The sequence below is a fragment of the Gavia stellata genome, unplaced genomic scaffold, assembly GCF_030936135.1.
Source record: "Gavia stellata isolate bGavSte3 unplaced genomic scaffold, bGavSte3.hap2 HAP2_SCAFFOLD_109, whole genome shotgun sequence".
In the NCBI taxonomy this organism is placed as follows: Eukaryota; Metazoa; Chordata; class Aves; order Gaviiformes; family Gaviidae; genus Gavia; species Gavia stellata.
The window spans coordinates 41679-58513 of record NW_026776927.1 but is presented as its reverse complement, the minus strand read 5'-3'; positions in this window follow the sequence as shown (position 1 = coordinate 58513).

Below are 16835 nucleotides of genomic sequence, written 5' to 3'. Positions count from 1 at the left end.
CAACCCCATGGAGACCTTGGTCCTTCTGCCCCACAACCACCCGGGTTCTCCTCAACCCCCTGTGGTCCCTCCAGCCCCACAACCACCCAGCTTCTCCTCAACCCCCTGTGGTCCCTCCAGCCCCACAACCACCTGGGTTCTCCTCAACCCCATGGAGACCTTGGTCCTTCTGCCCCACAACCACCCGGGTTCTCCTCAACCCCCTGTGGTCCCTCCAGCCCCACAACTACCCAGGTTCTCCTCAACCCCCTGTGGTCCCTCCAGCCCCACAACTACCCAGGTTCTCCTCAACCCCCTGTGGTCCCTCCAGCCCCACAACTACCCGGGTTCTCCTCAACCCCCTGTGGTCCCTCCAGCCCCACAACTACCCGGGTTCTCCTCAACCTCCTGTGGTCCCTCTGCCCCACAACCACCCGGGTTCTCCTCAACCCCCTGTGGTCCCTCCAGCCCCACAACTACCCAGGTTCTCCTCAACCCCCTGTGGTCCCTCCAGCCCCACAACTACCCGGGTTCTCCTCAACCCCCTGTGGTCCCTCCAGCCCCACAACCACCCAGCTTCTCCTCAAACCCCTGTGGTCCCTCCAGCCCCACAACCACCTGGGTTCTCCTCAACCCGCTGTGGTCCCTCTGCCCCACAACCACCCGGGTTCTCCTCAACCCCCTGTGGTCCCTCCAGCCCCACAACTACCCCGGTTCTCCTCAACCCCCTGTCGTTCCTCCAGCCCCACAACTACCCGGGTTCTCCTCAACCCCCTGTGGTCCCTCCAGCCCCACAACCACCCAGCTTCTCCTCAACCCCCTGTGGTCCCTCCAGCCCCACAACTACCCGGGTTCTCCTCCTCCTTTTACTTTTCCTATGCTTTCCCCCATCCCACTGGGGCAGGGGGAGAGAGAGCTAGTGGCCGTGTGGTGCTTAGTTGCCAGCTGGGCTTAAACCACGACACCACCCCAGCGCCTGGTGGCTGAGAGCCCCACAAGCTCCAGTAGCTGCACTGAGACCCCCCCACTCACTCCAATAGCTGCACTGGCACCCACGCCAGTGGCTGGCACCACAAGCCAGGGGTGCCTGCACCCCCTGGTTGACTCCAGTAGCTGGCACCCAGTCAACCCACTCCAGCCGCCCAGTGGCTGGCACATGGTCCTTTCAGTTCACATACACACAGGATAGAGAGTGAGAGTACGCACAGAGATCGTTAAGATAAGATTTAATAAGAAGATAGAAGAAGACAGGACAGAAAACATCCGTCTCCTCTTCTTCCTCTTCTTTCCTCTGGAGTGCTAACTTTGTCTCCTCAAGTTACTTTCTGCAGCTGTTGATTTCATCCTGCTTGTTCTGTGCCAGCAACGCTCCGGCAGGCTCTCCCATTTCTCCAGCCCTCTGCTGAGGAAACCATGTCATGCACAGTTCCTCGTGGAGCCTTGGATGGGCAGTGGCACTTGAGCATTGATCAGGCCATCGATGGCCTGCAGTTGCTGGGCTTTTTCTTGCAGCCGCTTGCTAATGAGGCGCAGCTTAGCAGCCTGCTGCTTGAGCCTCTCCCTCTCCTCCTGCACTTCAGGAGAGCTTGCCTTCCTCAGAAGACAGTTCTCCTCTCGAAGGACACTGCATCGCCTCTCGAGGTCCTTCAGGGCACGCTGGAGGTGGGTGTTGTGCTCCAGCAGCTTGCTGTGACTGCTACCCAGCAGCCAGTCCTCCTGCTGCCCTTCAGTCTGAACACCCACCTCTGCCACAGACCGCCCGCTGCCGGTGCTTCCTTGTGGCGGGGACTCCAAGCTCTGCGGCAGCAAGTCTTGCCCCACGGCCTCGAGAAAAACGTCCATGTTGTTCCCTTCCTCCTGGAGGCAAGCGTCTTTTAAGCTCTGGTGGGTATTCGGCTGCCCTTCTCCGTTGCAGGAGGAAGGCGCCATGAGGCTCTCCAAAGAGCAGGGCCCAGCGGCCCCGGTGCCCAGGAGGGTCTGCAGGTGCTGCCAGGTTGTAGCCTTGGCCCTGGCCCCATTGCAGGGAGCAGGCTGCTCGCTCTCGAACCGCTCCAAGATGTACTTTAGGAAGAGTCTCCTCTGCAGCAGCGGTTCTTTTTCAAGGCCCAGGATGCGAGCAGCCTGCTCGCCAGTGGTCTCCCAGCGCAGCTTGCCGAGGACATCCTGGAGCTTCCTGTGGGCCTCGCTCTTGCTCCAGGCTCTTTTCACCAGCTCCTTGGCCAGCTGCTGCTGCAGGTCCCGTGCCTGATGGATGGTGTCGTCACGCTCCTGCTGCAGCACCCCCTGCACCTCACGCAGCTCAGCCTCCTTCGAGCGCAGCAGCTGGCGGATCTCCGCTGCCCGCTGCCGCTGGTTCAGCTCCCGCAGCCGCTGGAGCTCCCGTGCCTGCCGCTGCTCCCATTGGGAGCGCAGCCGTTGGGCCTGGAGCTGCCGGTCCCGCTCTGCCGCCTCCTTCAGCTCACGAGTTTCATCAGCGAAGCGGCGGCGCAGCTCTTGGGAGCGGAGTCGCTCAGCCTCCAGCTCAGCCCGCAGCCTCTCCAGCTGCCGCTTGTGCTCATCCTTCTGCGCCGGGCCCTGGCAGGGTGAGGGGCGGCTGCGTGCCATGGGCCCCCGTCTTGCACCGTCCTGTCTCATGGCTGCAGGGATGGCAACCAAACGCTGCCACCAACAGCCACCAACGTCGCGTGTCACTCCCTCTCAGCAGCTGCTGCCTCCCGTGACCATGCACAAGCGGAGACAGCGTCTGCAATCAGCCAGGGGTGGGGCTGCATGGCCTTATAAGGTATGTCCTGGCCCCCAGCACACAAAATTTGCGTCATCTAATGCCATGTCCTCTGAACGTATAGTTGTGTTCACTGTCTTGTTGAGTCCCTTTGACTAGTCTGGCTTGGCACATCATGAGACATTTTGGTGATTTGAATTGAAAATGACCCCTCCCGGGGTGCGAGGGCTGCCAGTTTTCCTCTCCACACCCTCAAGGTCCATTGCCAAACGACATCACCCTGTGGCCCTGTCACCTCCTACGTCCCCCTGGGTCAGGGATGGTGATGCTGGGACAGACGCTGGTGCCCATGGAGAGCTGATGGCCATGACATGGTGGCCACGATGGGGTGGGCCTTAGCCCCATGCCCGGCTGACCCCAGCCCCATAATTTGGGCCCAGCGGCCCCGTGTAGGTGTCTTTGTGTGTGGATGGCACTGGGGCGGTGTATCCCCACAGTTCCTGGGGCCTTGCCACCCCCTCCCAGCACCCACAGGGTCCTGACTGCCCCCTCCCACCACAGCATGGCCCCTCTGAGGTCCAGCCAGGGCAGGCACAGGGGACAGCCCGGGGCAGCTCCAGCCCTGGTACCCCTCTGGCCATTCCCCCAGTGCCCCCACCGTGCCAGGACCCCCTGCACCAAGCAGGGCCATGGGAGGGAACTGACTAGAACATCGGAGTGATGGGGGCACGGGAGGCAGGAGGGCGAGAGGAGCCCTGACCTGGTGAGCCGAGGCATTGAGGAGCAGTGGGTGCAGCCACCCATCCAGACCCCGCCTGGGCACACCACCCCTGCCATGGCTGGGCTGGACACTGGCATGGGTGAGACGTGGCTCAGGGAGATGTGGGAGGAGCGTGTGGGAAGGGGAGGAACATCCTCCCGAGGGGGCAGGAAGAGTTACTCCTATAAAACAACCTCAGCCAAGGGCTTGGCGAGCTGCTTCTTACTTGTGTCCCTGGAATTCCTCCTGCCCACCTGCAGGAAAGTGCCTGAGCATCTGGGGATGCTCTGGGGGTCCAAAAGCAATGGGTCATTGGCGGAGTTTTCCGCACAAAAACTCATCCATAAGCCCCTGGAGGTACTGCTCACCACACTATGCGCAGCAGGGAGAAGGGGTTGTGTGAGGCCACGTACTTTCTGAAGAAATCTTTGTCTTTGGACAAAGGGTGCACAGGCAACATTTTCTTTTTAAGAAATTGTGTAACAATGAAGGTAACTACATGTCCTAAAAGGACCATTTAGATAAAAACTCACTCAATCCTTCAGAGTATTTGTTGACTGTGACGGGTGCGCTCGACCCCTTGACCAGACTGGCAGTGGTTTGGTGCAGGCTCCGGAGGAGGTAAAGGCCTGAGCTGTAGCCCGGCCAAGAACTCCTCTAGGTTCAATCTGTTCTCTGAAAACCCCCAATGGAGCAGAGTGACACAGTGAGAGCATTGATGCATATGAGCTTGGAACACCCATCATGCCATTAACCCATGACTAGCAGGTGGCTTTTCCAAGACTCATTTATCGAGGAACAAAGACAGTTGTGAGGACTAGGAGTCTCATGCATACCTTTCCCATCGCATGTAGTTTGACCACCGCATAGAATTTGACTACGAGCCAAGCAGTTTAGCCCATAAATATGACAGCCTAAGTCAGCCTTCTCTGAGCTCTCCCTGCTAGGCAGCAGAGCTGCATGGCGGCCATCTCCCCTTGAGGAGGCAAGAGGAGGAGGAGGAGGGGTAAAAGGAAACAGGAGGCTACAGGGGGAGGAGGAAGAGGAGGCAACAGGAAGAAAACTGGAGGAGGAGGAAAGCGTACACAACTGGAGGAGGAGAAAATGACAAGGAGGAGAAGGAGGAGGAGGAAACATGATAGAGCAGGAAGCAACAGGCAGAGGAAAAAGAGAAAGCAGCAGCAGGCAGTGTAGAAGGAGATGGAGGAAGAAGAGGAGGAAGAGGAGGAGGAGAAGGAAGAGAAGGAGAAGGAAGAGGAGAGGGAGGAGGAAGAGGAGAGGGAGGAGGCAACAAGAGGGAACAGGAGGAAAGTACAGGAGGAGGAGGAGGGAACAGGAGGCACTAAAATGCACCAGGAGGCAAGAGGAGGGGAAGGTATCAGGAGGCAAAGGAAGGCAGCAGGAGGAGGAGAAAGAGGCAACAAGAGGCAACAGAAGGCAAAAGGACGAGGAGAACAAGTAGACAACAAGAGGCACTAACAAGTAAGAGGAGTAAGCGGAGGAGGAAGAAGAAACAAAAATCAACAGGAGGCAACATTAGGAGGCGTAGAAGACAACAGGAAGAAACACGAAGCAACTAAAGAAGGGGAAGGAAACAGGAGGAAAGAGGAGAAGGAGGCAAAAGGAAGCATCAGGGAGAGGAGAAGGGGGCAACAAGAGGCAACAGGAACGAGGAGGAGGCAGAGGTTTAAACAGGAGGGGGAGGGCATAAGATGGAGGAACAGGAGGCAACAAGAAGAAAGAGGAGGAGAAAGAGGAGGAGGTAACAGGAAGCAATAGGAGGAGGCAGCAGGAGGCAAAGGAGATAACAGGAGGCAAACCAAGGAGGAGGAGGAGGAGGAGGCAGCAGGAGGTAACAGGAGGAAACAGGAGGAAGAAGAGGAGGACGATGAGGAGAAGGAGGCAACGAGGAGGTAATAGAAGGCAAGAGGAAAAGAAGGAAGGGGAGGAGGCAGAGGAGGAAACAGCCCCGTATTCCCTCTGGATTTCAAGCACATCAAAAATCAGGGATGGAGCACCTGCCATGTCTGGTTTTCTTCAGAGAGTCAGAAAATCCAAGCCTAGTTCTGCAGTCCTTACTCACAGGAGTCCACATTGTGACCATCGTTCCTCTTGGGAACAGAGGGGAAAGCTCTGGATGACAAAGGATGTCAGGACGCAGTCCAGAAAGAGAAGATCCGTGCAAGAAGATCTCCGTCACCTAATTGCAAAGGAATACTTCTGGCTCAATGAAATGAGGACCTAAAGCAAAACACCATCCAAACTGTTTCAGTGCGATTTTAACTGCTGCAGGGCTGCAGGCTGAACCTTCCCATCACTGTCACAGGGCTCCAGTTCAGAGCAGTTACAAAGGCCCTTTTGAAAGACTCCAATGCATGTCATCTTCTCTGAAGAGGACCTGCTGCTGACTTGTTGCCAGCGTGAGCAGCAGAGCCCTCTGGCTCTCCAGCTCATACTTTCCCACCTTGTGTGCAGGAGTGACTGGCTTTCAGCTGCTACTTTAATGGCTCTCTTGGCCGTGCTCCTTTTCTGTCCTCTTCCTTCCCGATCAGTCCGGGTGGGCTTCTTGTCATTCTAGACTGAGCCCAGCTTCTCAGTAGGAGGACTCCACTGCTGTCCCCATGCTTACCTATTTTACAAGATGGAAAAGAAATTATGAGTAGCAAATAGCAACTCTACCTGTCGCCCAGATCTATCTAGTCTATAGCCTACAGCTCTGGAGGTATAGACGGGCCTATACTTATTTCCTGTATCTACCTACTCTATGACCTGTCCAGAAAGCCAAATCATAATCACCTTTAATGGAGAATGCAACTGGGGGAAAGCAGGAAGAAAGAAAAGGTGGAAAAAAGGAAAAGTGTAGGCACACAATTTGAAAAGAAAGGAGCCGAGTTATCCCGAAGGCCAGCTCAGCCCACCTCGCTTTCGCTGGCAGAAAGCTGTGCAGCTTGGAGGAAAAAGGGCTGACTTTGCTGCACACAGGTATTTGAGTTCAGATGTGAAAGAACGAAAAACCTTGACAGGACTCCTTTTCCCTCGCCTCATGGCTGTGTGCACCCTGTGACTTCCTCGTTTCCCTGAAGGCCGCCCAGACGAACAGGGACGTGGCGCCTGTCCAGCCCACGTGCCACGAGGTCAGCCCCCGTGGGGAGAGTGACAGGGCTCTGTCCTTCCTTCTGGCCACAGGAGGATGCCCTGGGCCACGCCAGGACAGGGCGTCTGCCCTCCTCAGCCCCGGGGGAAGGTGAGGCCTGACGCAGGCCCTGGCTGCTGGGCTCAGCATGGGCGGTGTGACCGGGGGCAGAGCCCTGTCTCCTGCCAGGTGCCGGCCTGGCCGACGCCAGCGGCTCCCGTCACGCAGCTCCTCCTGCCCAGGGCTGTGGCTGGAGCACAGACAGACCTGCCCTTTGGGAAAGACTTGCCGATCCAGAGCAAATCCAGGGCAGCTCCCCTCCCGTCCCCTCCCCTCCTGTCATGTCCCCCCCCTTACCCCCCTCCCCTTCCCTCCCTCCCTCCCTCCCTGAGCACGCCCAGACCCCGTGAGCGGACCGAGGGACAGCAGAGTTGTGCACACACCTTGTGCTGCTGAGGGAACAGCTCCAGGTGCCATGGCCCTTCTTGAAGGCCGTCTCTCCGCAGGCCCAGTGTCCCGGCTGGCTGAGGAGGCAGCTGCGGTGGGGGGGCTTCGGGTGCGGGGCGGCTCTGTGAGGAGAGGCCCGGGCTGCCCCTACCCGCCTGGCAACAGCCACGCCATTGGCCACAGTTGAGCCAATCAGCGGAGGCGGAGGTGGCCTGTCAGTCACAGCCGGCCTGGGGTGGGTGGGGCAGAGGTGGAGGGGCCTGAGGAGAAATGGGTGAAACGGGCTGGGGGCAGCCGGGGTGAGGAAGAGCCTGGACAACAGTTCCAGCCCAATGGTAATTATCGAATAGTACAGGATCTCAGAGCCAGTAATAAAATTGTTGAGGATCTGCATCCTGTCGTGGCAAACCCGTATACGTTATTAACTAAACTGACACTTGAATTGGCCTGGTTTACCGTATTGGACCTGAAAGACGCCTTCTTTTGCCTACCTTTGAGTCCAGAGAGCCAGTTGCTGTTTGCATTTGAGTGGGAAAACCCGGACTCTGGGAGAAAGACACAACTAACGTGGACTGTGTTACCACAGGGGTTTAAAAATAGCCCCACTCTTTTTGGGAACCAACTAGTCAAAGACTTGGAGATGGAATAATGTTCCAGTATGTAGATGATCTATTGATAGCCACTAAAACAAAAGAACTGTGTATACTATGGACAGTCAGTCTGCTGAATCTCCTGTCCATTAATGGCTATCGAGTCTCTCCACAGAAAGCCCAAAGAGCTCAGCGGCAGGTAACTTACCTCGGATAGGAGATAACTGCTGGCCAAAGGACCCTGGGAACAGCAAGAAAGGAGGTCATCTGCCAAACTCCTCGACCACAGATGGCTGAAGAACTCCATACGTTTTTAGGGATGACGGGATGGCGCCCGTCTATGGATCTATAACTGCGGACTCTTGGTAAGGCCACTCTATAAACTGTTGAAATCTAATCCAAAAGACCTCACTTGGAATGGGGAAGCAGAAAGAGCATTCCAGCAACTGAAAAGGACATTAATGGAAGGCCCTGCTTTGGGGTTACCAGATATTAATAAGACATTCTGGTTGTTCTCCCATGAGAAACAGGGAATAGCCCTGGGAATCCTAGCCCAAAACTTGGGACCATATAGAAGATCAGTGGCGTATTTCTCCAAAAAACTTGATGAAGAAAGTAAAGGTTGGCCTAGCTGCTTAAGGGCGGTAGCAGCATTGGTGTTAAATATTCAAGAAGCCCGTAAATTTACATTGGGCCAAAAGATTACAGTGCTGACATCTCATACTGTATCCACAGTATTAGAGGTGAAAGGGGGGCATTGGCTCTCACCACGGAGATTCCTTAAATATCAGGCTGTTCTGGTGGAACAGGATGATGTGGAAATAATTGTTACTAACATTGTCAATCCAGCAACTTTCCTCAGTGGAACCACGGGAGAACCGGTATCACATGACTGCCTGGAAACAATTGAAGCAGTCTATTCCAGCTGACCACATCTAAAGGAGGAGCCGCTGGAAGACGCTGAGGATTCCTGGTACACAGATGGAAGTAGCTTTGTTCGACAAGGTGTCCGCAGAGCGGGGTATGCAATAACCACCGTGAATAAGGTAATAGAATCCGCAGCCCTTGCCCCAAATACTTCGGCACAACAAGCAGAAATAATGGCTTTAATCCAAGCGTTGGAGCTAGCCAAAGACAAAAAGATTAATAGCTGGATGGACTCCAAATACGCTTTTGGGGTAGTCCATGCCCATGGAGCCATATGGAAAGAAAGAGGACTCCTACCACCCAAGGGAAACATATAAAACATGTTAAAGAAATTCTGAGGCTCCTGGAAGCAGTGCAGCAACCCGAAAAAGTGGCTATCAGGCATTGCAAGGCTCATCAGAAAGGAGATACCGCTCAAGAATTGGGCAATGCTATGGCGGATCGAGAAGCCAAAAGAGCAGCTGAGAAAGGTGAATTAGAGGTGTAGTCTTTGGTCCCAGACGGTAAAATACAAATTGATTGTGAACCCAGGTATTCCAAAGAAGATCAGAAATTAGTTGAAGACTTAGGTGGAGAAATAGGGAAAGGTAAGTGGGCAAAGACTCCGCAGGGCAAAATAATGATCCCATTTGCGTTATTGTGGGCCATAGTTATAGCAGAACACAGGAAATCCCACGGGGGAGCTGAGGCATTGTATAAACATTTGAGTCAGCGCATAGTTGCCCGGAACCTCTACACCACTGTTAAACAAGTGACACAGCAGTGTGAAACAGGTTTGCAAAATAATCCTAAGGTAAGCCCTAAAGTCCAACCTGGACAAATAGGGAAAGGAAACTACCCAGGGCAGCAGTGGCAAATTGATTTCTCAGAACTTCCAAGAAAAGGGGGGTTTCGATATCTGCTGGTTCTAACAGACACCTTTTCAGGCTGGCCAGAAGCATTCCCTTGCCGAACTAATAAGGCTAGGGAGGTAACTAAAGCATTACTACAAGAAGTAATACCGAGATTCGGGATTCCTGCAACAATCTCCTCAGATAGAGGATCACATTTCATTGCAAAAATCGTTCAACAAGTTAGTAAACTCTTGGGAACAGATTGGCAGTTACATACCTCATATAGGCCACAAGCAAGTGGTCAAGTGGAAAAGATGAACCACTTAATTAATTACAGATTGTAAAATTGGGGCCGGAGGCCGGATTGCCTGGGCCACAATCATTATCTACACTCCTGCGGATTAGAAGTAAGCCCAGAACTAAAGAGGGGTTGAGCCCTTTTGAAATACTGTACGGGAGGGCCTATATTGTACAGGCGGGAATATCAACTCAGCTTGGAGACAAAACGTTATCTGATTATATGATAAGCCTGCAAAAACAACTTTGGGAGATAGAGAAACTTGTCTTAGGAACCAGAGCCCGAGGTCTTGATGGGCCGGTGCATGATATTAGCCTGGTGATTATGTGTATGTGAAGCCCTTTTCAGATTCACCTCTGAAACCGAAATGGGATGGCCCCTTCCAGGTGCTGCTGACATCCCATACAGCGATCAAGATTAAAGAGCAGACCTCGTGGATGCATCATAGCAGAGTGAAGAAAGCCCCTAAGCCACGATGGGAATCGACACCTATGGGACCACTGAAGCTTCGCATTCGAAAGCGGTGATATGGATTCTTATGACTCTGCTGAACTGGAACCACTGTTGGGAGTGGCCTTGGACAAACGCTTATTTGTGTCCGGGAAGCTTGGGAAAGGATCTATATGTGTTGAATTTGGCAACTGTGGTAATATATAATAATAACATGACACTGCGACCAACTGAATGGGAAAGAATAGATTCGGTCTATACCTGGACGATTGAAAAAGGAAAGGAGGTTCAGGTAGGTTGTAGACTCCTTAATGTAAGTAACCCGCCTCCCCTCCAGACCGAAATTCCTGTCAAGAACGGTGCTGTCTGGGACTCTGCCAATAGAACAGGCAGCACGATGTGTGAAAGAAAGGAGGTTTGTTGGTATCCCTTCAGTATAACTCAAATGGTGACCATAGTATGTCTGGGGGCAGCTCAAGAGGGGGCCCAAGCTCTAACTTTTAGATTTTGGTTGCAGACAGCAGAGGAAACCACCACTCCCCCTGCCTACACCACCTCGACTCAGGCTACTAAATCAAGTCCCACAGAGCCTGAGCAAATGGGACCATATGTGTATCCGACAGGACCATACGTAATTAAATATGTCGGTCAGCAACAGGGAATGTCTAATCCAATATGGTCTCTTAAATGAGTGGAATTATTAATACAGAATGATATTTCCACCGTTCAACCAGCCTGTTTGTCATTTATAAGACCCTTACATATAGCGTGGACGTCATGGTTACATAAAAGGACCCTTCCTTCCCGAATGAGAAAAAGGAGACATGTGATTGCTGCAGTAGGAACAGGACTGGGAGTTTTAAATAGTATAGATACTGAGCTAATAAGGAACAAATTTGCAACGGTGACCAGTGATCCAAACAAAATACAGAACCCTTTAAGATCTTCCCTCCCAACTTTAGGAACCGGTCAATGGCTTACAGCAAATGTGTTACCACAGTGGGAGAAGCTTAATGAAAAGGACAATGAACTAATTATAAATGCATTAGACGTGGCTCCGACTACTGTTTCTACAGCACTTAGCTGTATCCAAGCTCAATTATGGATACAGACAATAGCAGCTGCAATCATTAGGGAAGGTGAAGACGGAATCCTACCAAAAGAGATCCAAAAGGTGATTTGGAATAATGCAACGGAATATGAAAGGAGATTCCAATCGTGGTGGCATTTGGTTAATTTTACCTTTGACCCTACTAACAACACAGCTACAGCTTTGGTCCTAACAGGATATAAAGCTTTAGTGTACAACATATACCCGATTGTTGCGCTAGGATTAAATTACCATGGAACTGTACTTTATCCCCTGGAACATAAGGTATGGGCTATGAAAAACAGGAATAAGTGGCAAACTGTTGATGTCAAGGCCTGTATCGTATGAGACCAGCAAGGATTTATTTGTGAAGGAAACACCATCAAAGGGCAAGATATTTGTCTTGACACTGAACAAACTGTTTGTCACTTTGAGGTGCATCCCAACAAGACCCTAAGAACCATCATAATTTACAGGGGTATGGAATGTGTTTGAGAACTCAATGTGATTTTGTACAAGTAGATGATCAAATGGTGGACCCGAGCAACCATTCAAATATTTGCATTTGTAACTTTGTTAGTCTTACAGGATGTGATTTTAACTACACAGCTCCTGTTACTACTTATCAATTGCTACAATTTAATTATACGTTGATTCAGAATATACAGCCCACCCCTATTGGAATGAATCTCACTCTAATAAGAAGACTATTGCATCATGAAAATTTAAAAAGATTGTTAAAACAAGTTCAAGAAAGTGGAAGAAAGACTTTAATTACTGTCCATCATGATGCAGAGGAAAGACACCAAGTAGTGGAACGAGTGAAGTCAGAGGGAGAGCACAGTTGGTGGGATGTGTGTAGGGGTTATTCCCCGTCAGCTACCAAAATCTTAAACATAATGACCCACCCGATATTGCTGTTACTAATAGCCATGAGAACATGAACAATAGTCAATCTTATCCTTTGGTGTAAACTAAAGGAACTGATTGGACAAGTATGGATGCTAAAACTAATGATGAAACATAACGAACCACTTTTAAAAGCAAGAGAATTTGCTTAGGGGAAAGAAAAGGGGGGAATGTTACAGGGCATTTTGAGAAACAAGGGCTAAAAGTAAGAAAGAAGAATGTAAAGAAGATGCTTCATAACAACTGTGCCTGGCACTTAGACATATTAGAGAGAAAGACTGTCTTCACTGACTCTCTGCTAACGAGCAATAACGATTAGCACACGGACGAATCGTAGAAAAATAGAAAAGACTGCCAAAATAGTGCCCTAGAGTTAACTTGTCTCATTATAATCTCGTTATAATACTAAGGAACACACCCCCTAGCTAGGAAAGCCCCAGCGCAATTAAGCCCCCTACTCTCTGAGCATGCGTGGTGAATTAAAAGAGAACTGTAACTTTCAGATGAAGCAAGGAAAGTATTAACCAGCTGTTCATTAAGGGGTCGCACCAGTCGGCGTAACTAACTTTGTTACCTGTTTTAATTACCTGTCACGATTTTAACGCGGTGTGCAAGCTTTGAGGAGAAATCCCCTTGCACCCGGCGCCAGGTAAACATGCCTGCTTTATAACTGTGTGAGTTGTGAAGTTGGTTTCCGCGTGTCAGTCTGCCCTGGGAGGGGGCCAGGGGATCCAGGTTGGACCGGGTCAGGGCCCAGTCTGTCCTGGGAGGGGGCCAGGGGATCCAGGTTGGACCGGGTCAGGGCCCAGTCTGTCCTGGGATGGGGCCAGGGGATCCAGTTTGGACTGGGAATGATCCCAGTCTGTCCTGGGAGGGGGCCAGGGGATCCACTTTGGACTGGGACAGGGCCCAGTCTGTCCTGGGAGGGGGCCGGGAGATCCAGTTTGGACTGGGACAGGGCCCAGTCTGTCCTGGGAGGGGGCCAGGTGATCCAGTTTGGAATGGGAATGATCACATTTGGTACTGGGAGGGGGCCAGGGACTCCAGGTTGGACTGGGAATGACACCATTTGGACCTGGGAGGGGGCCAGGGGATCCACTTTGGACTGGGACAGGGCCCAGTCTGTCCTGGGAGGGGTCAGGGGATCCAGATTGGAGTGGGACAGGGCCCAGTCTGTCCTGGGAGGCGGCCAGGGGATCCAGTTGGAACTGGGACAAAGACCAATCTGTCCTGGGAGGGGGCCAGGGGATGCAGTTTGGAATGGGACAGGGCCCAGTCTTTCCTGGGATGGGGCTAGGGGATCCAGTTTGGACTTTGACAGGGCCCAGTCTGTCCTGGGAGGGGGCTAGGGGATCCAGGTTGGACTGGGACAGGGCCAAGGCTGTCCTGGGAGTGGGCCAGGGGATCCAGTTTGGACTGGGAGTGATCCCAGTCTGTCCTGGGAGGGGGGCAGGGGATCCATTTTGGACAGGGAATTATCCCAGTCTTAACTGGGAGGGGACAGGGGATCCAGGTTGGACTGGGAATGATCCCAGTCTGTCCTGGGAAGGGGCCAGGGGATCCATTTTGAACAGGGAATGATCCCAGTCTGTCCTGGGAGGGGTCCAGGGGATCCAGTTTGGACTGGGACAGGGCCCAGTCTGTCCGGGGAGGGGGCCAGGGAATCCATTTTGGACTGGGACAGGGCCCATTCTGTCCTGGGAGGGGGTCAGGGGATCCAGTTCGGACATGGAATGATCCCAGTCTGTCCTGGGAGGGGGCCAGGGGATCATGTTTCGACTGGGAATGGCCACATTTGTCCTGGGAGGGGGCCAGGGGATCCAGGTTGGACTGGGACAGGGCCCAGTCTGTCCTGGGAGGGAGCCAGGGGATCCACTTTGGACTGGGAATGATCCCATTTGGTCCTTGGAGTGGGCCCTGGGATCCCGTTTCGACTGGGATAGGGCCTAGTTTGTCCTGGGAGGGGGCGAGGGGATCCATTTTGGACTGGGACAGGGCCCAGTCTGTCCTGGGAGGTGTCCAGGGGATCCAGTTTGGACTGGGAATGATCCCAGTCTGTCCTGGGAGTGGGCCAGGGGATCCAGTTTGGACTAGGAATGATCCCAGTCTGTCCTGGGAACAGGCCAGGGGATCTAGTTTGGACTGGGGATGATCCCAGTGTGTTCTGGGAGGGGGCAGGGTATCCAGTTTGGACTGGGACAGGGTCCAGTCTGTCCTAGGAGGGGGCCAGGGGATCCAGTCTGGACTGGGAATGATCCTATTTGGTCCTGGAGGGGGCCAGGGGATCCAGTTTGCTATGGGAATGATCCCATTTGGTACTAGGAGGGGGCCAGGGAATCCAGTTTGGATTGGGAATGACCCCATTTGGTCCTGGGAGGGGGCCAGGGGATCCAGGTTGGACTGGGACAGGGCCCAGTCTGTCCTGGGAGGCGGCCAGGGGTTCCACTTTGGACTTGGACAGGGCACAGTCTGTCCTGGGATGGGGCCATGGGATCCATTTTGGACGGGGAATGATCGCAGTCTGTCCTGGGAGGGGGCCAGGGGATCCAGTTTGGACTGGGACAGGGCCCAGTCTTTCCTGGGAGGGGGCCAGGGGATCCCGATTGGAATGGGAATGATCCTTCTCTGCAGTGGGAGGTGGCCAGGAGATCAATTTTGGACTGGGAATGATCCTGGCCTATCGTGCTGCCAGGGTATCCATTTTGGACGGGGAATGATCGCAGTCTGTCCTGGGAGGGGGCCAGGGGATCCAGTCTGGACTGGGAGTGATCCCAGTCTGTCCTGGGAGGGGGCCAGGGGATCCAGTTTGGACTGGGAATTTTTCCACTCTGTCCTGGGAGGAGGCCATGGGATCCAGTTTGGAATGGGAATTATCCCAGTCTGTAGTGGGAGGGGGCCAGGGAATCCAGATTGGACTGGGACAGGGCCCAGTCTGTAGTGAGAGGAGGCCAGGGGATCCAGTTTGGACTGGGAATGATGGCAGTCTGTCCTGGGATGGGGCCAGGGGATGCAGTTTCGACTGGGAGAAGGCCCAGTCTGTCCTGGGAGGGGGCCAGGGGGTCCAGTTTGGACAGGGACACAGCCCAGTCTGTCCTGGGAGGGGGCAGGGGATCCACATTGGACTGGGAATGATCCCAGTGTGTCCTGGGAGGGGGCAGGGGATCCAGTTTGGACTGGGAATGATCCCAGTCTGTCCTGGGAGGGGGCCAGGGGATCCAGTTTGGACTGGGAATGATCCCAGTCTGTCCTGGGAGGGGGCCAGGGGATCCAGTTTCGACTGGGAGAGGGCCCAGTCTGTCCTGGGAGGGGGCCAGGGGATCCAGTCTGGACTGGGAGTGATCCCAGTCTGTCCTGGGAGGGGGCCAGGGGATCCAGTTTGGACTGGGAATGACACCAGTGTGTTCTGGGAGGGGGCCAGGGGATCCAGTTTGGACTGGGAATGTTCCCAGTCTGTCCTGGGAGGGGGCTAGGGGATCCAGTTTGGATTGGGACAGGGCCCAGTCTGTCCTGGGAGGGGGCCAGGGGACCCAGGTTGGACTGGGACAGGGCCCAGTCTGTCCTGGGAGGCGGCCAGGGGATACACTTTGGCCTGGGAATTATCCCAGTCTTAACTGGGAGGGGACAGGGTATCCAGTTTGGACTGGCACAGGGCCCAGTCTGTCATGGGATGGGGACAGGGGATCCAGTTTGGACTGGGAATGACCCCATTCTGTCCTGGGAGGGGGCCAGGGGTCCAGTTTGGACTGGAAGTTACCCATCTGTCCTGGGAGGGGGCCAGGGGATCCAGTTTGTACTGGGAATGATCCCACTTTGTCCTTGGAGGGGGCCAGGGGATCCAGATTGGACTGGGAATGATCCCAGTCTGTCCTGGGAGGGGGCCAGGGGATCCAGGTTGGACTGGACAGGGCCCAGTCTGTCCTGGGTGGGGGCCAGGGGATACAGGTTGGACTGGGACAGGGCCCAGTCTGTCCTGGGAGGGGGCCAGGTGATCCCGTTTGGACTGGGAATTTTTCCAGTCTGTCCTGGGAGGAGGCCAGGGGATCCAGTCTGGACTGGGAATTATCCCAGTCTGTAGTGGGAGGGGGCCAGGGGATCCAGTTTGGACTGGGACAGGGCCCAGTCTGTAGTGAGAGGAGGGCAGGGCATCCACATTGGACTGGGAATGATCCCAGTGTGTCCTGGGAGGGGGCAGGGGATCCAGTTTGGACTGGGAATGATCCCAGTCTGTCCTGGGAGGGGGCCAGGGGATCCAGTTTGGACTGGGAATGATCCCAGACTGTCCTGAGACAGGGCCAGGGGATCCAGTTTGGACTGGGACAGGGGCCAGTGTGTTCTGGGAAGGGGCCAGGGGATCCAGTTTGGACTGGGAATGATGGCAGTCTGTGCTGGAATGGGGCCAGGGGATCCAGTTTCGACTGGGAGAAGGCCCAGTCTGTCCTGGGAAGGGGCCAGGGATTCAAGTTTGGACAGGGATACGGCCCAGTCTGTCCTGGGAGGGGGCAGGGGATCCAGTTTGGACTGGGAATGATTCCATTCTGTCCCGGGAGGGGGCCAAGGGATTCAGTTTGGACTGGGATAGGACCCAGTCTGTCCTGGTAGGGGGCCAGGGGATCCAGTTTGGACTGGGAATGATCCCAGTCTGTCCTGGGACAGGGCCAGGGGATCCCGTTTCGACTGGGACAGGGCCCAGTCTGTAC